The sequence below is a fragment of the Pleurodeles waltl genome, chromosome 6, assembly GCF_031143425.1.
Source record: "Pleurodeles waltl isolate 20211129_DDA chromosome 6, aPleWal1.hap1.20221129, whole genome shotgun sequence".
Taxonomy (NCBI): domain Eukaryota; kingdom Metazoa; phylum Chordata; class Amphibia; order Caudata; family Salamandridae; genus Pleurodeles; species Pleurodeles waltl.
Genome location: NC_090445.1, coordinates 640,244,019 through 640,267,090, shown reverse-complemented (window position 1 = coordinate 640,267,090; position 23,072 = coordinate 640,244,019). Strand labels below are relative to the sequence as shown.

Genomic DNA, 23,072 nt, shown 5'->3' with positions numbered 1-23,072 from the left:
CTGGCGCACCGGCGATTGTGCGTGAAATCTTGGGCTTTTGGAGCAAAGTCACAAGCGCTGCGTCGATCCAGTGGGTGTTGCAGAGAAATTTCTCCCGCACGGCAGGGGCCGTGTCGATCTTCTCTCTGGAAGTCGGGCTGCGTTGTCCTGGGTCGGCTGTGCATCGATCCGGTGGGCCATGCGTCGACGTTCCAGTCGCAACGCAGGTGTCACGTCAATCCTCTCCTTACGAAGTCGAGCTGCGTCGTCCCGGTTCGGCATGCAGTAGTGAAGTCTTTTTGGTCCTGAGACTTCAGGGAACAGGAGGCAAGCTTTATCCAAGCCCTTGGAGTGCACTTCTCAGCACAGCCAGAGAGCAGCAAGGCAGCAGGGCAACATCAAGGCAGCAGTCCTTCACAGAAAGCAGTCAGGTGAGTCTTTTGGGCAGCCAAGCAGTTCTTCTTGGCAGGATGCAGGTTCTGGTTACAAGTTTCTTCTCCAGGAAGTGTCTGAGTTGGAAGGGGCAGAGGCCCTGTTTATATACCCAAATGTGCCTTTGAAGTGGGGGAGACTTCAAAGAGTGGCTTAGAAGTGCACCAGGTCCCCTTTCAGTTCAATCCTGTCTGCCAGGGTCCCAGTAGGGGGGGTGGCAGTCCTTTGTGTGAGAGCACGCCCTCCACCCTCCCAGCCCAGTAAGACCCATTCAAAATGTAGATGTATGCAAGTGAGGCTGAGTATCCTGTGTTTGGGGTGTGTCTGAGGGAATGCACAAGGAGCTGTCAACTAAACCCAGCCAGTCATGGATTGTAAGGCACAGAAAGATTTAAGTGCAGAGAAAGGCTCACTTTCTAAAAGTGACATTTCTAAAATAGTAATATTAAATTCAACTTCACCAGTCAGGAGGATTTTATATCACCATTCTGGCCATACTAAATATGACCTTCCTACTCCTTTCAGATCAGCAGCTACCACTCAAACAATGTAGGAGGGCAGCCTCAATGTTAGCCTATGAAGGGAGGAGGCCTCACAGCAGTGTAAAAACAAATTTAGGAGTTTTACACTACCAGGACATGTAACCTACATAGGTACATGTCATGCCTTCCACCTACACAGCACCCTGCCCTATGGGTTACCTAGGGCATTCCTTAGGGGTGTCTTATATGTAGAAAAAGGGGAGCTTTAGGTTTGGCAAGTACTTTTAAATGCCAAGTCGAATTGGCAGTGAAAATGCACACACAGGCCTTGCAATGGTAGGCCTGAGACAAGGTAAGGGGCTACTTAAGTGGGTGGCACAATCAGTGCTGCAGGCCCACTAGTAGCATTTAATCTACAGGCGCTGGGCACATATAGTGCACACTATTAGGGACTCATAAATAAATTAAATAGTCCAATTGGGCATGATCCAATGTTACCATGTTTAAAGGGAGAGAGCATATTCACTTTAGCACTGGTTAGCAGTGGTAAAGTGCGCAGAGTCTAAAAGCCAGCACAAACAGTGTCCAAAAAGTGGAGGGAGGCAGGCAAAAAGTTAGGGATGACCACCCTAAGGCTGTCAGGTCTAACAGGAAGCTACTAAATTTCAAGCTCTATCAGTCCCTTCTCCGATGGCAAACTACACCATCACAAATGGTAATTTTATCATTTCATTGAGACAATTCAAAACCTCAATGGTTTGTTTCGACCTGGTCTACTGTAATCCTCAAACTTCTTAAAGTTACTATTATATATGGTTCTCCTATTCTCCATTTCTCTCTCTTCTCGCCTCTATCTAGTCTTTGCACTTTTGTCTTTCAGCTTTTTGAATAGTTTGTACATTCCATATGTAACTTAAGCACACAGAGCTATAATCAACGGGGATCTTAAAATGGTTCCCACTATTCGTATTCCCATGTTTCCAAACCAATGGTTGAAAAACCATTACTCATAGCTTCCCATGCACCAGTCACTGTTAGACTCTTCAGGTCATTTCTCAAGCCAGTAATGTTTGAGATATACTTTCTTATCTCTTTACTATTATCAGATATGTATCTACAGCAATGTTGCACATGTAATGTTTTACAAACTCCTCCTTCCTTTGTGAGAAAAAAGTAATTGGCATTTTTCCCACAAATGAAATAAGCACCTGGTACGGCGAGGTCTTGTCCATTCAGCATAAAAGTCCAAACACTCTTGAACACAAAAACATGAATACATTCACTAGTACCTACAATATGTGTGTCAGTCTTTGATTTAGGCCTATATATACATAATTTTCCTAGCCGTTGGCAATCTAAGGCAAAGAATCTTGACTTCCAACTGCTGCATGTGTGATGTCTTATTAAAAATTTTGAAAAACAACTGCTTTTCTATTTTTGACTTCATAGTCCTCCTTCTTTCCTCCACTTATCCAATGCATTCTTTCTCTACAGGTCTAATTATGCAGGTCAAATTATTCTTGTGTTCATATACTGTTCCAAATGTCAATGTAAGCTCAAAGAATCCTCCAACTGTGCCAATGTGTTTCACTTTGTCAATGCTACTCAAATGCTTCATGATGGGCACAAATGAAAACATCAGGTCATAATTTGAATGGAAGTGCTGAAAATACTCCTCCTGATATAACAATGTTAATAACAGGCTACAAGAAATTCCATATGTTAGTGGCAAACTTTGAAAGGTGAGTCCTGCCTGTGCTTATGAAGGGATTTGTGTACATATGTAACAAGTACGAACCTCCATAGGGTCTATATACTCGTAGAGTAATCCCTAATACACAGTTGATGACAAATCTGCTTTAGAGCTATCAGTGTGCTAGAGTGTTTCATCATAGGGGATTGTGACCTAACATAGGATTTTCTAAACTCAGGGCACTTGTGACTACAATTTTCTCTGAATCCTTATTACGTGTACACTCAATCCAATAATTAGCAATATACTAATAAAAACAAAAGCTACTATTAAGCCTGTACATACATATCTACATTTGCTCTTCTTATTTCGATTGGACTTCAAGACTTGTCTAGACTAAGACCAAAAAGGCCAAATTCAAAAATAAAAATAAAATAAAAAAATGCAAAAAGCGGTTTGATTTATTACTGTCTCTTTTCAGTAATTTTTATTTGTGAGCACAACAAATCAAAAATAGTATCTAAAAATTAAGAATAGGTGCACTTCTGCACATAGTTCCTTGATCTTCTATAAAGTTCATCAGGAGTTTTCTCTACCTGCAAACGTTCAAAAGCTCTCACTAAAAGTTTGAAAGTCTCTAATAAAGAAGCAGCTGATAATCACTAATGATCACTTCCAACACGTAATGTTGTTATTCATCAAGTGGCAATTATGTTTCAAAGTTCTGTTCTAATACAAACTCAATTTCCAAAATATTCAGTTGGAGTCAAATAATTTGCACAAAAGATAACAATTTCCCTCTCTCAGGTATTTGCTGGAAAGTATGTCCACTCAGGTGCCAAATATCTTTGACTTGGCACTCTTTTTCTCTTTGAAATCGTCTCTGCACAACCTTCTGTATCACTGTCTCAACTCCTCAGTCATTTCAGCAATGGTAGGTGGTCCTTTTACTGTTAACACTGGGTGCTTCTTGGGCCATTGATCTACAACACTTTCTCTGGCACAACTGATTTTTCAATTGCATCTGGGCTAGCATGATCAAATGACTTTGTCTCGACCCACTGTACTTTTCACAGCTGTTGACTCACTCAGTATCCTACCAGACTGTGTTTGCTCTGCGACAGCCACTTGTCCAATCCCCACAGCTTGGCTCACCTGATCCCTCATACTCACTGTCACTAGCCCTTTGGGAACGGGTGCTGCTTCATCAAGGGTGCCTGGAACTATGCGAGTGTGGCTCGCATGTACCCAGTTCAGGAGACCACCACATTTCACAGCAGTAGTGGTTACCAAAACCACTTGATAAGGCCCTTTCCAATATGGTTCCAAGCATGTTTTCCTTGCATGCTTTTTAAACATCACCCAGTCCTCAGGGATGAGGTCATGGCAAAACTCCTGCTGCGGCTGTACAGTGACTTCTCCAACCTGATGAAACAAAGAACAAACTATGTCAGCCAGTCCTTTACAGTAATCCAGCACCAACCCATCTGTAATGTTCTCTAGCATATTTGCTGGTACTGCAGACAACCTCATAGCACATCCCATGACGATTTAATGAGGCAACAAGCCTGCCTTCCTGCCAAGGGTGCTGTGCATTCTCCTCAAAACAATGCATCTGCCCATTTTAGTGTTGTGGATACACATACTTTCACCAAGCTGGACTTCAGAATTCCATTAATATGTTCTTCCAGACCTGAGGCTTCTGGTCTGTAACTGCAATGTAATCTTTGCTCAACTTGCACCCACACCCAACAATTTATGGATCTCAATGTTGAAATGAGTTCCTCGGTCTGATCACAAAGAAGTTGGGAAGCCAGCTGGAGGTGTCAGCTCCCTCAATAACATCTTTGCTACTGTGAGGCTATACATTCTCCATGTGGGATAAGCCTCGACCCATTGGAAAAAAGAAAAGACACAAAGCACAACTAGAATGTATCTTGGCCCATTACACTGGCAATTCTATGAAATCAAGCTGCATTTTATTGAATGATCCATATGTTCTGCCTATGTGACTCAGTGTAACAACAGTACGTTTCCATATGTTCACTTGCTGACACGTAACAGACCTATGACATATTGCTTATCAATCGATCTGAATTTAGGATTGTACCATGTTTGCCTGAACATTCTAATCATTGCACCTCTACCTATATGTGCCTTCCCATGGTAATATCTTGCCATCAGGGACAGTAATCTATTTGGCAACAACGCTTTCCCATCACATGCAACTCAAACATCATCTTCATCTCTCTTAACACATCCTGCTCTAACCCAGCTCTGCTGTTCTTCCTCTGTCACCTTTTCCTGCAATCACTTAACTTCTTCCCATATATCAATAGCAGTCATGCAGACATTTTGACTTGCCTCATCATCACTTCTACTTTTCCACTCCTCATTAAAAGTAGTGCATTTCAGAGCACAATACATAGCCACTTTGTCGGCATAGGTATTATCTAAGGAGACTTAGGCCCTCATTACAACATTGGCGGTAAAAGCCGCCTACCGCCGTGCAGAAGACCGCCAACACACCGCTGCGGTCGCAGAATTCCGCCACGGTCATTATGACCCACATCTCGGAATCAGCCAAAATTCAGACACCCACACAAGTCCGCCACACCAAAGGTCAGTGATAAACTGGCGAAAACAAAACCGACACCGTCACGCCAACAGAAAAACGCCCACACTATCACGACCCACGAATCCACGTGGCGGTCTTTCAACCACGGTATTCCATTGGCGGTACACACCGCCGCGCTCAAAATACACACACACTTACAAAACACAACCACATTGGACAATTCCAAATACACATACCTGATACACATACACACACCACTCCCATACCCTCATTACAATATAAAACACACACACACATCACCCACAAACCCCTACTACCAAAAATTCAGAAAGAAGGCCAGAGAGAGACAGCACCAGAAAGAACAACAGCATCCACAGGCACACAACACGTTCACCCACAGAACTTCCATGCACCTCACACAACACCCCACTACATATCAGCAAACTTATCACCACACACTCCACCCCACACATCACCTACACCACCCCATGGCACGGCAAAGACACCCCAGGTTCTCGGAGGAGGAGCTCAGGGTCATGGTGGAGGAAATCGTCCGGGTAGAGCCACAGCTATTCGGAGCACAGGTGCAGCACATCTCCATTGCAAGGAAGATGGAGCTATGGCGAAGAATAGTGGACAGGATCAACGCAGTGGGACAGCACCCAAGAAATCGGGAGGACATCAGGACGAGGTGGAATGACCTACGGGGGTAAGTGCGTTCCGTGGTCTCAAGATACCACCTGGCGGTTTAGCGGACTGGCGGTGGACCCCCACCTCCTCCCCCACAACTAACAACATGGGAGGAGCAGGTCTTGGCGATTCTGCATCCTGAGGGCCTCGCAGGAGTAGGTGGAGGAATGGACTCTGGTAAGACAAATCTTAACTATTACATCCCCCACCCTACCTGCATGCCAGCACATACCCCCACCCTCACCCTCACCCCAAGCACTCCTACTCCTCACATATGTCCCAACATCACAAACCACACATCCCAACACCAAGCCCTGTATGCAACGACAAAGCATGGACACCCATCACTAATGCATGCCCACTGCACATACTCATACAACCCCCTAAACCATCATCACACAAGGTCCCACACAGGAATGCAAGCACTGGGGTACACGGTCACCCACCCATTGCACACCATGACACACACAGATGTAATAACCATCCCTTTATACCCCTGCAGGACCCCTACCCAACGTCACCGGACAGGAGGGTCCACACATGTCCACACCACCAACAGAAGAGGCCCACAGTGATGACAGCAGCTCTGTCCAACTGGATCTAGATGACCAGCCCGGCCCATCGGGGATCTCGGGACAGTCGGTTTCCCTCACCCAGTTACAGGCCACCACAGACCTTCCCCCCTCTGGAACCACCAGCACAGCACCCACCCAGCGGGCCCATACCTCCGTCCCCAGGACACGTCAATCAGCTGTGTGTCGTCCACTACAGGGAACCCAGGATAACCCACCACCCCAACAACAACAGGGACCTGGGGGCAGTGGTAGTGGGCACACGGTCCAGGGGACGGAGGCCCAGGAACACAGGGGAACTGGTAGGGCTGCTGTGCGACAGGGGGCGGACAGGCCAAGGGAACCCACTCTCCATGAGGCCCTCTCCTCCATCATGGGAGCCTACCACCACTCCCAGGAGACGATGGCAACGGTACTGGCTAAGTTTCAGGAGACCCAGCGCCTGCAGGAGGAACAGTATATGGACTTCAGGGAGGAACTCAGAACCATCAGCTCCACCCTGGGCACCATCGTAGGGGTGCTGAAGGAACTCGTGAACACCAGGAGGGGCACTGTGGCACTACAAGGGGTCCCTGACACTAGCATGGACGATGAACTGCCCACCACCTCCAGTGGACAGGACGACCCCCACAGGACCACCACACCAGCACCCCACCCCCTGCAGAGGGAGAATCAACCCGCAAACGGTCCCTGAGATCCAGGAACAAGACAGAGCACGATGCCAAGACCCCTGCCAAGAAATGAGCCCACCCTGATTGTCATCCTACTGTCCCACTTTGTCACCCTGTCCATACTTAAACAGCCCCAGCTCCACTTCCTATGCCCATATGGGCAATGCACCTGTGAGACTAATAGACTGGACTCTGCCATGGACATTCCTCCACCATCACCCCTCACCATTTTACTACCCCCTCCAATATTGAGCACTTAAATAAACACACTTAAAGCACAAAACAATCTGGAGTCTGTCTGTGATTTTGAAATAGTGTATTAGCAATTACAGTGGCAAAATACTATTTCAACATACCTATGTCACACAGCTCTAGTCCATGAGGAATCTAAGCATATGTCACACAGTGGGCCCCACATCTGTGAAATCGTAAGGGAAAGTGACAACTCAGTGACCATACACTGGGTGAAAACGAAAGACAGTAGAGAGGTAGTAGTGTTAAAGTACATGTAGTAGGCAGGTCTGTACTCTTACCTGTGTCTCACTGGAAATATTGCTGGATCACTGAGTCCCTGTTGTGAGTAGAATAGGGAACCACCTGTCATATGGAGGCACCTGAACCTGGCCTTCAGGAGGACGAAGGTCCTCTCTATAACCCTCCTAGTTCGCCCATGGGCCTAATTGTAGCGTTCTTCTGCCCTTGTCCTGGGATTTCTCACTGGGGTCAGTAGCCATGACAGGTTGGGGTAACCAGAGTCAACTGCAAATGGCGAGGGACAACTGTTAGACACACACTAACCCTTAGGGACAACCCCAGACCCAGACAACCATTCCCACTCTCATGCTTCCAGGTGCTCACCTAATAGCCACACACAGTGCCTCTGGAGTTGACCAATCACATAAGGGATGCTGCTATTCCGCAGGATGTAAGCGTCATGCACTGAGCCAGGGAACATGGCAGTCACATGGGAGATGTACTGGTCTGCCAAACATACCATCTGTACATTCATCGAATGATAACTCTTCCGGTTTCTGTACACCTGTTCACCCCTGTGGGGGGGGACCAAAGCCACATGGGTCCCATCAATGGCACCTATGATGTTGGGGATGTGTCCCAGGGCATAGAAATCACCTTTCACTGTAGGCAAATCCTCCACCTGAGGAAAAACGATGTAGCTCCGCATGTGTTTCAGAAGGGCAGACAACACTCAGGACAATACGTTGGAAAACATAGGCTGGGACATCCCTGATGCTATGGCCACTGTAGTTTGAAATGACCCACTTGCAAAGAAATGGAGCACTGACAGCACCTGCACTTGAGGGGGGATTCCTGTGGGATGGTAGATTTCTGACATCAGGTCTGGCTACAACTGGGTACACAGTTCCTGGATTGTGGCACGGTCAAGCCTGTATGTGATAATCACATGTCGCTCCTCCATTGTCGACAGGTCCACCAACGGTCGGTACACCGGAGGATGCCGCCATCTCCTCACATGTCCCAGCGGACGGTTCCTATGAAGGACAACAGCGAGCACAGAGTCAAACAACTCAGAGGTACGTACCCACAGTTTACACAGTACACCATTCATACACAAAAGGTGGCCTGTATGTGTGTTGAGTCTAGGCCTAGGTATGTGTGACGCAGTAGAAAATTAATCCATGTGGGCCCCTGAAATGGCGGCTGTCTGACCTCTAAAGTGGGACAATGGGATATGAGGTAACTGCGCTGGCGTTGTACAGCGTTGCGGTAGGCGGTCGAAGACCGCAGCACAATGCTGCATTGGTTAACATTGGACCCTAAGGGTCCCAGGAGCCAATGACGATGTACGCCGGCGGTGAAGGTACACACCGCCGCGGACGTGACCGCCATTTTCTATCTGTTCAATCACTCGATACCTGATCTTCGACAAGAGAGGACCTACACTGCAAGTGCTGCTGTGACCTCGGTCTGGAAGAGACAATGGCTCATGCGACTGGGGAAAGGGCCCCTGCCTTTGTTGAAGTAAGCCTCAGCAAGGCCTACTAGTGCAAGGGGTTCCCCCTTCTCTGCACAAAGTCCTTAGACCATATAGGAAGAAGTTGGCACAGAAACTGAAATAAAAGACAAAAGTTTATTAAACCTCATGAGGTGGTACTACAGTTCAAACAGCACTCTTCGGTAATGTTTGAAGTAGCACACTGAACTGAGAGAGCATGGTCCTTTTATACCTATGCAGGGGCTAAAAGGAGGTGGTACAATTAGAGAAGCAAGACTTCTATACATATAAGGTCATGTGGAAATGCACAGTCGACAGGTAGGAGGGGCTAACAGTTTTCAAGGACTAACAGGTGCAGACCTTACTGGGCATGTGCGAAAGTGGGAGATGCTAAATATAACTTGTCACTAGGCACATTTTCAAGAGTAGTTAACAGAAAGGTAGGACAGAGCACATGGTGAGCACATGGCAGCATGTGGCAGAGAAAATGGCTACCATGAATACAAAATGGATTCCGCGAAATGTTCACAATAGTTACTAAATACAAGATGTCTTCTGCTAATGCTTAATCTAATCGCTGCTAAACTACAACACCTTCACATCGGAGGAGTTGGAGAAACTCGTGGATGGGGTCCTCCCCCAGTACACGCTACTCTACGATCCTCCAGACAAACAGGTAAGTACACAGGGAGCGTGTTGTATGGGCTATGACTGTGTGGAGAGGGCTGGATGTAAGAAGGAAGGGGGGAGAGTGCTGCGTGCATGAAAGACGGTGAATGCCCCTGTGTCCTCTATGTGTGCAGATGCCGTCCATAGCCTTGTAGGCCATTTCCCAGGAATTGAACAGTGGAGCCCAAGAGCGCGGCGTAGTGCAGGGGGCTTCTGTGTCTGTCGTGTCCGCCAACGGTAGCAGTAATGCATGCACTCAACATGTCTTTCTTCTGTCGTCGTCCCCCCTTTTTGTGGTCTCCCTGTTCTTGTGTGCATTAGCATCATCAGGCGGAGGAGCAGTGGCACCGGAGCACCAGGGGGCTGCATCCCACATGGCCATGGAGGGCCACACTATGGAATCGGACTTCACCAGTGGGACGGAGGGTGAGGGGAGCTCCACAGCGGGGACAGGAGCTGAGACCAGTGACACGGACTCGTCCTCTGATGGGAGCTCCCTTGTGGTGGTGGCAACATCTGTGCCCCTCCATCTACAGGTACAGCCGCCACCCCCCCTTCCAGCACCGCCCTCCCAGCAGCCCCTCAGCCTTCGCCCCGTGCCTGCTCACCCAGGAGGGTGGGCATCACCTTCGCCCCAGGCACCTCAGGCCCTGCCCCAGTCACCCATGCTGCCCTCAGTGAGGAGGCCATTGACCTCCTCAGGTCCCTCACTGTTGGGCAGTCTACCATTTTGACTGCCATCCAGGGTGTAGAAAGGCAGTTGCAACAAACCAATGCATTCCTGGAGGGCATTCATTCTGGTCAGACGGCCCTTCAGCGAGCTTTTCAGACTCTGGCCTCAGCACTGATGGCAGCCATTGTCCCTGTGTCTAGCCTCCCCCCTCCAACTTCCTCCACCCCGACCCAATCCCCTATACCTCAGCCTATCCCAAGCACACCTACAGACCAGCATGCACACACGTCAACACACAAGGGAAGCTCTGGCAAACATAAGCACCACACATCCCACAGGCACTCACGCAAGCATCACACACATGCAGACACGCCAACATCCACTGCCTCCACTGTGTCCCCCTCCTCCTCGTCTCCCTCCTCCCTCCCAGTCTCGTCTACACTCGCACCTGCATGCACTACCTCTACTGCCACTACGTCCCTCTCCAGCACACTCACCACCACATCCCGCTCACGTGCAGTCACCACCCCCACTACCATTCACACGTCCCCTGTGTCCTCTCCCAGTGTGTCTGTGACGGCCCCTCCCAAGATACACAAACGCAGGCACCCACCCACCAAACAGCCATCCACCTCACAACAGCCTCCAGCGCATGCACCATCACCCAAAGTCAGCAAACGTACACCTCCTACAACTACCACCTCCTCCTCCACTCCCAAACCCCCTCCAGCTACCCGTCCCAGTGTGTCCCAAAAACTTTTCCTGTCTAACCTTGACCTCTTTCCCACACCTCCCCCACCCCGTCCGTCTCCTAGGTCTCGAACTAGCACCTCAGCCACAACATCTCCGGGACCAGTGGTGCCTGTAGTCACCGGAATCTGGAGTGCACCGGCCACCAGGGCAGCCAGTGTGGCACGGAGCCACAGCACAGACAGTCCCCCACCTGTGAAGCATCAGAAGTTGGCCAGTGCCCGTCGGGAGAGGGGGAAGACTCCAGCCACCAAAGCCGCTCCCAGGAGTCCCGGTGGGAGTGTGGAGTCAGCTGTGACACCTTCCAAGGGAGGGAAGGGCCACAAGAAACCCGGCAAGTCTGGGAAGAGCAGCACGGCGGAGAAGACTGCCATCATCCCCGCTGCCCAGGAGGCCACCTCCTGCACAAGCCCAGCTGCCCAGGACAGGACCGCCAGCACAAGCCCAGCTGCCCAGCACAGGACCGCCAGCACCAGCCCAGCTGCCCAGGACAGGACCGCCCACACAAGCCCAGCTGCCCAGGAGGCCACCTCCAGCACAAGCCCAGCTGCCCAGGACAGGACCAGCAGCACAAGCCCAGCTGCCCAGGACAGGACCGCCAGCACAAGCCCAGCTGCCCAGGACAGGACCCCCAGCACAAGCCCACCTCCCCAGGAGGCCACCGCCAGCACAAGCCCACCTGCCCAGGAGGGGCCCGCCAGCACCAGCCTAGGTGCCCAGGAGGGGCCCGCCAGCACAAGCCGAGCTGCCCAGGAGGGGCCCGCCAGCACCAGCCCACCTGCCCAGGAGGCCACCGCCAGCACAAGCCCACCTCCCCAGGAGGTCAACGCCAGCACAAGCCCCGCTGGGCCATGAAGGACCGCCAGCACAAGCCCCGCTGGCCCATGAAGGACCGCCAGCAGCTGAGTCCCTGCAATGGAGACCGCCGACTCAAGCAGCGCTGCACAGGGCACCGCCATCTCAAGCACCGCTGCACAGAGCGACGCCGTCTCAAGCACCGCTGAACAGGGCACCGCCGTCTCAAGCACCGCTGAACAGGGCAAGGCCGTCTCAAGCACCGCTGCACAGGGCACCGCCATCTCAAGCACCGCTGAAGAGGACACCGCGTCTCAAGCACCGCTGCACAGGGCGACGCCGTCTCAAGCACCACTGAACAGGGCACCGCCGTCTCAAGCACCGCTGCACAGGGCACCGCCGTCTCAAGCACAGCTGAAGAGGGCACCGCCGTCTCAAGCACCGCTGCACAGGGCACCGCCATCTCAAGCACCGCTGCACAGGGCACCGCCGTCTCAAGCACCGCTGAAGAGGGCACCGCCATCTCAAACACCGCTGAACAGAGCACCGCTGTCTCAAGCACCGCTGGCCATGAGCGGCAGGGGCACTGATGCAACTGAGTCCATTACGGGGTGAATGATGCACTCTGGGCACCATGCCCCCTCCAGAACCAGTGGAGACTGTCATCCACTACCTCGGTCCTTAGCAGGATGAAGCACTCTGGGCACCATGCCCCATCCAGAACCAGTGGAGTCTGTTATCCACTTGAGAGACTGTGGCTTTGCACTCCCAGGATATGGCAGTGGGCAAACCACCCACTGTAGAGACTTGAGAGACTGTGGCTTTGTACTCCCCAGGATATGGCAGTGAGCAAACCACCCACTGTAGAGACTTGAGAGACTGTGGCTTTGCACTCCCCAGGATATGGCAGTGGGCAAACCACCCACTGTAGAGACTTGAAAGACTGTGGTTTTGCACTCCCCAGGATATGGCAGAGGGCAAACTACCCACTATAGAGACTTGAAAGACTGTGGCTTTGCACTCCCCAGGATTGGACAGTGGGCAACCCACCCACTCTAGAGGCTTGAGAGACTGTGGCTTTGCACTCCCCAGGATATGGCAGTGGGCAAACCACCCACTGTAAAGACTTGAGAGACTGTGGCTTTGCACTCACCAGGATATGGCAGTGGGCAAACCACCCACTGTAGAGACTTGAGAGACTGTGGCTTTGCACTCCCCAGGATTGGACAGTGGGCATGTGGCCCCCTCGTGGATTTGGTGTCTTGCACTCAAGCGGGTGAGGTGCCCCCCCACTTTCCCTCCCCCTGAGGTGCCTGTGTAGTTGCTCTCAGATGCCCCTGCAGTGTTCTCTCCGTCATGGTCGGGGATCTTGTATGGGCCTCGCCCATACCGTGTGGTCCCAGTGTTCCACAAACATTCTTAGAGCACTACCTGGACTACTATGCTTGGTATATATTTTGTACATGGTGTATATATATATTTCTGCCTACTTGCTTTTAATATATTACAATGGTTACACTCATTTTCTATTGTCTTTGCATTCTTCCGAGGGGTTTGGGGGGTGTTACTGTGATGTATTGATTTGCATTAGTGTGTGTGTTGTAGTGGGTGAGGGTGGGGGTGTTGCGTGTGTATGTCCCTGTTTTTTCCCTCCCACCCCCCCTGTGTCGTAGGTGCTGTACTCACCGTGGTCTTCGCCGCCGGCGTACGTGCTCCTGATAGAGGAGCAGGAAGACTATTGCAGGGAGAATTTGGAGTTCCGGATCCATGGCGTCCAAGTTCCTCGTGGGGTGTATAGAGGTGAGCGTTTTCCCTTCGAAGTCCTGTTTCCGCCGTGTTTTTATCCGCGGTGAATCCGCCGCGGAAAAGGTGGCGGATTGGCCTGTCATAATAGTGTGGGCGGTACATTGTCCTCCGCCTGTCAGTTGGCAGTTACCGCCGCGGTGTTTGTTTGTACCGCCGTGGCGGTCTGAGTGTTAAAGTGGCTGTCTTTGTTGGCGGTTTCCGCCACGGTCGTAACTGAATTTTTTTTACCGCCGCCCTGTTGGCGGTCTTACCGCCGCTTTAACACCGTCTGACAGGGTTGTGATGACCACCTTAATCATTTGATTTCCAATGTGCAGCACACTTAACAACTTTAATCTTTACAGGTAACTGTAATGCTTTCAACAAGTTGTAAACTTTGTCACTGTTTCGGATGGGGGAACCAGAAGAGGTCATAAAACCTCTCTGGGACCACAACTGTCCAAAGTCATGAATGACACCAAACCCATATTGACTATCAGTGACAATTGTCACTTTAAGCTGGTCAGAAACACAGCATGCTAAGAAAAATCAATTCAGCTACTTGGGCAGAAAAGACTCCTTGAAGCCGGGAGGCTTCTAACACCTGAGACTGTGCAAACGGCATAACCAGCTCTCAGATTTCCCTCATTATCCCTCAAACAAGGGCCATCAATGAACATGACACAGTCATTTTCGCCTGAGAGGACATCTTGTATATCGGGTCTTGGTTTGGTGCACAAATTCAGTCACATCAATACAGTAATTCTCAACCTCATCTTCAGGGCCATCAGTATTTTCAACAAGATTTGCAATGCTTTATATTGATGTTAGAAGAACCAAGAATGACTTGTTCATAAAGGGTCAAATGTGCACTTGTCAGATACTGCGTTGTGGTGAGGGTCAACAATATCTCCACTGAGTGGGAAACAAAAACATTCAGGGGTGGCCAAAAACAATGCCTTTGCACTATTCTATGCTGATGCTAAGGGCTGCAACAGCTTTCAAACAGCTCGACAACCATGCAGCTACAAGATCAAGTGTAGAAAAAAAATAAGCCACAGGCTTGTTTGGATTTCCATGCAACTGGGTCAAAACAGAGAGGGCACATCCATCCCTCTCTCAGCAAAACAAAGAAAGAAAAACATTTGACGTTTGTGATAGTTGGGCATTCCCAGAGCTGGGGTTTGGCACAGGCATCCTCTCATCTCTGTAAAGGCACGCATGCAGTTGTCATCAAATGGTACTCAATCAGACACATCCTTGTGTGTCAACCTTTATAAAGTCTTAGACAAAGGGGGAAAAGTTTGAAATCCACCGGCGGCAGTGGCTGACCATTTCCATAAACATCCTGACTTCCTTCTGTGTAACAGGGGGATTTAGCTACATGATTATGGAGATTCTCTCCTGAGACACTTTCCTCATATCCTTTTCAATGTGATGGCCTAAGTACAGGACTTCTTTCTTGCAATACTGCACTTTTGCAGGAGAAACCTTATGTCCATTATCTCCTAAATGATTCAAGAGAACAATTGCAACTCTCCTGCATGCTTCGCATGTGTTCAATGCGACTAACAGGTAATCAATGTACTATAATAAGACTGAATGATAAGGATAAGACATTTTAAGTGATTCCAAATTCTTTTTCAAAATCTGATTAAAGATTGATGGTGACTCCATATACTCTTGTGGAGTTCGATACCATGGCAAAATGTGACTCCCAAATTTAAATGCAAATAAATACTCACTTTCCTCATGCAATGGTACAGAAAAGAATGCTTGGCAAAGATCATTGACTACAAACCTTTCAGCTTCACAGGGAATTTGGAATAAAATCACTGCAGTAATCGGTACCACAGGATAATCTTGTCTACTTTTCTCAGATCTTGGACTATGCTGTATTTTCCTTTGGGCACCCACAATCCTAAAATAGGAAAGTTACAGGAACTAAAATGTCCTTCAAAACTCCTTGTTCAATCAAGCTATCAATCAGGGAAGTTATTCTTGCAATATGTCTGGGGAGATATTGTATAGCGTTATCCCTGGATACACTGCATTTTGCTTTACTGTTATTTTAACAGTCTCACAAAAACCCAAACTTATGGTGTCACAGTTTCTTTCAAATCTTCAGGCAAATCATTACATGTCATCATTGGGTACACTGTGACACACTGGTGCTGACCTACAATTTTGCAGGGCACATCTTCCTCATTTGTCTGTATTGCTATTCCTTTGGGTGTGCAGCTAATGAAATAGTTTAGCACGTCCTAACAAGTTCAATGGACTAGAACTGCAGACCACAAATTGGTGCTCATCTTCAAATTAACCTATTTTTACAGGGACATGTTCTGTTATAGGATTTGTTAACTGCTTGTTTGTTTCTCCTACAATCTGAATTCTCCTTCGTAATAGGGGCAAATTTGGTACTTCTGCGGTTCTGACAGTGGAGCGTGTAACCAGGAATTCCTGGACATTTCGTGTCCCATAATGTTCAGGTTTACATAGGGACCACGTTGATAAACTTCTAAGAATGCAGCCAACATGCAATCCTCATCACCAGAGCACTCTGTATGGAGGACATCTGAAAACTCATCCTCACTCAAATCTATCAAGGGGCATTGTGATGCTATTGGATTCATGTTTGTACTTGTGAACTGATTCAGCTGTAGCTGAGGAACAATCACCTGTTGCTGCTGTGCCCCAGGGGCTTGTGGCAACTGCATTTTCTGCTGTCTTGTGGACACATTCACATTTTGTACTCGGGGTCTTTGAATTCTCTATATTTGGACCTGATTTTTGCCTTGTGTATGAGCAACACCAGTATTCTGTACCAAATTATTCACATTATTATAAGGGCATAGGACCTTCTCAATGCTAATGACCAAAATGTCCTCCTGCATGACAAGTATTAGTCTTCTCCAAAGACTAGACATCAAGAACACCTCTAATTTGATCCATCTGAACACCACGTCCTCTACCTCTAGGTTGAACCACATTGTTCACTTCCTGTTGCACACCTTATATTCCATTTCTATTCATCATCATCTGTGGATTCTGATTTGCTCTCCATGCAGTTTCCAATTGCAAAACCATGACTTTTTCTTTAAGCCAATCCTGTTTCAGCTCTATTTTATCACTACTGTAGTTTGCATAATGCAAAGTCCCATCAATTGTTTTTTCTGCCAACTAATCATGTGTTGCTGAATCATCTCACTGGTGTCTGGCTTCAATTACTGTACAAATCTGTACTATGCTGTTTGAAGGCTTGTAATCTAATAATATGCATGAATCGACTCCCTGTTTTCCTAAGCTGTCCTATCAATCTTCTGCCAATTAATAGCTTATGGGGACATTTTGTTTTTCAAGAATTCAATAACCTTATAATACTTTTTCACCATATCCTCAGATGGCACACTTGTAGCGGAATCTCTTGTTCATAATCAGGCCAATCAACGTTTCCTTTTATGCTAAGTCCCCAACTCAACTGAAATCATAATGTCAAACAAGGTATTCAAATCATCCCACAGGCATTTTCACCAATCTCTCAGTCTGCTTGTACAATTCCACTGGTGTCTCTCTCAATCTTGGACAATCATTTGTGAATGATAACACATCACTCCTACTCCAAGGGACGTGTGCATAACCTCCACATGGAATTTCTCCCATGGGATTTTCTTCTGCCAGAGGAACATTTGACTTGGCTTTCTTCTGTTCTGTTTTCTTAGCTCATCTGCCTTCCCACTTATCTAAGGCTCCTCATGCCAGGTGATCTCATGTTAACAATGTCCCTAGTTTTGAACTCTAATCTATAACTTCTCTTTAATGGTTTGGATTTTTCTAAATCCACACAATATTTTTCAGCCATTTCAGCTAATCTCTCATAAACCTGTCTTGCTCATTGGGTAACATCTTTGCAGATAAAACACAACTCATCTTCTATGGAAGGTTACAAGTGAGCTATGTCAAATGCTCCTAAAATCAATTGATTTAATTCTAATTTTAATCTAGACATATTTACTGACCTGTCTCTCTCTAATGTCTCTTCAGATCTAGCATTTCCATTTGTTGCACCTGCTGCACTTTGCGGGTTCGAATTGTTTAAGCAATCTGTCAACTGCTGTGCTGTAAAACCTTGCAAACTTGCAGAGTACTGCAATGCACATTTGAAATCTAATCAGGTATAGGAATGTATGGACATGAGGTTCCCTGTGGACACCTCAAACTGATTTATAAATTTGTCTTCCAAGTCACTTTTGCATGTCACTGTCTTTTTGTTCTCATCTACAGCTGTCTGTTATACTTCTGCTGCTTGTTTCTTTCTCATTTTAGGTTGAGTGCTTTCAACTTCTTTATTTGAAATAGCTGGAAATATTTGTATTCCATCTAATACATCTGCTCTCCACCTTCTCTGCTCTGCATCCCATTTAGCTTCTATTAATGTCTTAATTGCTTTCTGCATCCTGTTCTCTTATCTAGTGCTCATTTTATCTCTTGCAATACGTTCCCAAATACTAAGGGCTTCAAATTGTGCAGATCTTCAGGATAGCTTGACTCACAGTATTCATCTCAAATTATCCAAAGTCCTCAAATTAAAAGTTATATAACGAGGAAAGGCTAGGGCACCTTCCTTTTCAGTCATCTTACACCATTGTTCAAGCCATATAGACGAGGAAACTCCTTTTAACAATGCCATGTAATAGGCTTGGGTTCCTTCGGGGCTTCTGGACCCTCTCTAACAGGAATAAATACATCTACATTTAACACACTCTTAAATGCCTTGAAAATTTTCATTTTTGCTCAAATTCAATTAATCACAATAACTTTTGATCAAATCAGGAATTAACTTTAATCCCACAATCCTTTGCTCTCATGGTTCTCAAACAATACCAGTTTGACTTCACACCAACTGACCTATACCAGTGCAACACAAAATGATATCACACTTACTTCTTTTCTTTCAGTATCTCATACAATCACTTACACACTTCTAATGCTAAATATTGTGATTAAAAGTAGGGCGTGGCTTTGGGCTTCAAGATGGCGGTCGCACTCTGAGAGAGCTCTGGACCCCTCCATCATCCGCCCAAAGAAACCACTATCTACCAACTGATGGCATCGCCTAACTGCCCCCACGGGCTCCCTAATCACAGAGGATCCTTCTGATACGAGTGGCGACCGGGATTAAGCTGCGGGCGCTCGTTGCGATCCGACCGGCCGAAATCCAACATGGTGGCCGAAGATTGAGGAGCCCCGGCGGGGCTGGAGCTGAGCCGTTGGCCTTTGGTGCGGCCACCTCTGGGGTGCTGTGAGCAGCTCGGGAGGAGCCGGTGCTGTGATCCGCGGCACGGGCCCCGTGGACTGGGATGTGGCGCGACGTTGGCCGGTGTGGAGGGACCCCCGGCGGCCTGGGACACCTCCGCGCCCCTGCTCGGCGGTGCCTGATGTGGAGGGCCGGTGCGGCTGAACTGAGAGAGAGAGGCGAGCCGCGGTGAGGAGAGGACTCCTTAGTCTAACTCGCGTGGCGAGACGGCCGCGCGGAACACGCACGCCTGCGCCCGCCGAGTCCTGAAGCTTCGACTGGAGCGGGTGGCCTGTGGGATGCTCGTCAGGCGATGAAGGCACGGGGCACCCGGGGGGGCGACCCAGGCTGCTGCGATCGGTGCTGTGGCTCCGGCGTGGGTCGCGGCGCGGCGAGAGAAGAATGAAGCGGCACACCTAAAAGGAAAGCCACTAAAAGAATCCCAAGATTAAAGCGGATAAGAGGGCCTGCTGGTTCGTGCTACCCCGGGCTCCCTGGCCAGAAGAGCCAACCGCTGGTTGCCACCGCAATTGGGCCCCAGGAGAGGAACCAATCATAAGCCAGACTGGTGGAGAGGGACCTCCCCAGGCTCCCGTCACATCGCGAAGCAGCTAAGGAGATCGGTGGCCTGACCGGGGTGAGTGTGGACCTATCGGGGCACAGGGTCCCGGGAGAGAGAGATGTTTTGCACCCCTGGCAATCCTGACCGGGTGGCGCCAAACGGAACCTTATGCAGAGCCGGGTGATTTCCCGGGGCCTCCTCTCAGATGTTAAGCTCCAAGTAAGGATCTGAGCCAGTATAATCTCACCCAAAGTGTTGGAGCCCCGCTGGTGGTCCTTCGCTGGGGCGCCCCCCCTGGGTCCCCGGTAGCGTGAATACGTTTCAAACATTGATACCTAGACAGATCTACCTCAGCAGTCCACATAAGCCGATCCCAACCTCCCGGGACGAGATGGGGAAGGACAACAAACAACCCCCAGCCTCCCAGCAAAAGATTAATCAGTTCTCAACGCCGGCGGGCCCAAGAGGAGACGGAGACACAGCTAGTGGGGGCCCGGCACTGGATGGAGTGGGTGCTATCCTCCAAGCAATCCAATCATTGCAGTCAGCTGTGGAGACCAGAATTGGAGAAGTGCGAGAGAACATGAGCCTCATTAGGCAAGACCTCAGAAACGCAGTGAGCCGAATCACCGAAGTGGAAGGCCGGGTCTCCCACACTGAGGACGAATTAGCCGATCTTAGAACCAAAGTGGCCCAGCTACAGACTCGAACCGCCGAGTCACACCGCCGAGCAAAGGATGCAGAAAACCGATCACGACGCAATAATCTGCGCTTTGTCGGATTCCCGGAGGGCGTGGAGGAAGACAAAGCTTCCGAATTTTTGGAGCATTGGATCAAAACCTGGATGCCAGACCAGACCCTTTCCCCCTGGTTCGCAGTGGAATGCGCCCACAGGGCCCTAGCCCCGCGCCCCCTGCCGGGCGGCCCAAAATGCCCGATGATTGCACGCTTCCTCAATTTCAAAGACCGAGACAATATCCTTATGGAAGCTAGACGTTCGGAAGATCTTCAATGGGAGAATCATAAGATCTTAATATTTCCAGACTACACCCGTGAAGTTCAGATCCGTCGCTGGTCATATGAGCATGTCAAACAAAAACTTAGAGCAATGCAACTCTCATACATGCTCTTCTTCCCTGCACGACTCAAAGTCCTTATGGCCAGAAAAGCGCATTTCTTTGAATCCCCGGAAGAGGCATGGGACTGGTTGACAGAGGAGGGTGTTGAAGCCCGAAGGGGACCCCTGGGTCGGGTGGGGAGCCCTCCCGCGACGGACCCCCCTTGGGGGGACCCCGGAGGAGCCGGAAGCGCACCAGGTCTCGAAAGGGGAGGTGAAAAGACCCAGACATTCTTGCAGACAGAGAGACGAATGGAGACCCTGGTTCCCAGGTGGAGGGGGCCTCCGTCCAGTCCCCGGAGGTGCGGGACCCAGCGTGAGCCACGGACGGCGGCCGCCTGACTCAGTCCCCGATTCTCGGCTGATATGAGACACAGGGCTCCCGTGGGGTGCACAGGGGGTGACCGGAGTCGCCCGGTTTGCTCCGGCGGGCCCTTGAAGGGGCCCCACCGGCGGCCCGAGGCCTCCTTGGTGCTTGCCATGTACAGCCTGACTTCATACTATTGATTGCAAGTGATCCGGCTGAAGGGAGGGGTCCACCACTCCACTCCAACAACAGTCCTTCTGGCTGTCTTGTTCTGGTTGGGTATTTGGGCGACAGATGCTTCCTGGGTGGGAGTTTGGGGAGAGGGGTATTTGGGGGGTGAGAAGTTTGAGATGGGGTTAAATGGCAACGTGTTGACAAGTTTCCTTTGTTGCCTTAATGTTTCATTGTTCTGTTCCAAACGGTCGTCCCTATGTCCATTGGCAGGCACCCGACAACCTACCCATACCCGCGCAACCCACGCCTGGTCCTCACTGACACAAATCATCTCCTGGAATGTTAATGGCCTGTTAGATAAGATCAAAAGATCTGCAGTATTCAATACTCTCCATAGATATTCCTCCTCAGTTGCCCTGCTACAAGAAACCCATCTCCTCGGATCTAAGTGCCCCATGCTCGCGCGAGGGGGATATGACAGGGTTTACCATGCGGGCTTCTCCAGGGGCTCTAGAGGGGTGGCCATTCTACTCCATTGCTCACTACCTATGGTGATTTATGCCCGCTCTAGACATCACCAGTGTCACAGGGGCGGAGATACTGCCTCGAGGGGTTTCGGACCACGCACCGGTGCGAGTCCGGCTGGGTGGGGTAGACACCACCGGGCGCCCGGTGTGGCGCCTGAACGCATGGTACCTACAAGACAACGACTACACTCTTGCGGTTAGAGACCATCTTGCTCAATATTTCGAATTGAACCTGGGATCGGTCCGATCCCCAGGTACAATATGGGCCGCGTGTAAAGTCACTCTTAGAGGACATGCCAAGTATCTCCTTCGATCGCGCGAATGTGCACAAAATTCACGAGTGTCCGAGTTGGAGGCCAGGGCATTAACCCTAGAGCGCCAGCAAACGACCTCAGCGTTAGCCTCTAATCTGAGGCAGCTCACTATTGTTAGAGACGAAATTAAACACTTAGGGGGTTATTACAACTTTGGAGGAGGTGTTAATCCGTCCCAAAAGTGACGGTAAAGTGACAGATATACCACCAGCCGTATTACGAGTTCCATAGGATATAATGGACTCGTAATACGGCTGGTGGTATATCCGTCACTTTACTGTCACTTTTGGGACGGATTAACACCTCCTCCAAAGTTGTAATAACCCCCTTAGTGCTAGAATCAGCTAAATATATGTGGAGGGCCTCAACCGCCCGAATATATTGTTGGGGGGACAAGGACGGGAAGCTGCTACATTGGCTGGCCACCCGCCCTCTGGCTAATAGAATCATACCTGAAATCATGGAGGAATCTGGTCTTCTTTTGAAAACACCCATCGAAATCGCTCAAAGCTTTGCCTCCTACTACACACACCTATACGCAGAGCACCCCCGACCCACTATTGAAAGGGAATCCCCCCTTCTAAATGATATAACTCTCTTTAGTGTCTCCCAAGCGGCCACGAGTAGGTTGGACGGGGCCATCAGCCTCGCGGAAATTGCCAGTGCAATTGCCAGCCTAGCAGCAAACAAGACCCCAGGGCCGGACGGTTTCCCGGCAGAACTATACGGTAAATGCAGTGATATTCTGGGTCCTCACCTACTCAGTATGTACGAAGAGGCTGAACGGGAGGGCCGCTTCCCCCCTGGGATCGACCAAGCCACAATTGTGGTGATCCCTAAGACCCAACCCCCATCGCAACATTGCTCGGCATATCGGCCCATCTCACTTCTAAATACCAAGGTCAAAGTGCTGGCCTCAATCCTTGCCTCCAGACTAAAGGAAGTAATGCCCACATTGGTACACCCCGACCAGTGCGGTTTCATGCCTACCCGTAGCACTAGGCACTGCATCAGGCGGTTGCATCTAGCGT

At 49.5% G+C, this 23,072-nt stretch overlaps 1 protein-coding gene across 3 annotated transcripts in view; it reads right to left on the bottom strand.

The window, feature by feature from the left end:
- PNPLA1 (patatin like phospholipase domain containing 1) overlaps nt 1-23,072 on the bottom strand; it is a 766,735-nt gene that overhangs the window by 444,091 nt on the left and 299,572 nt on the right. The window lies entirely within an intron of this gene.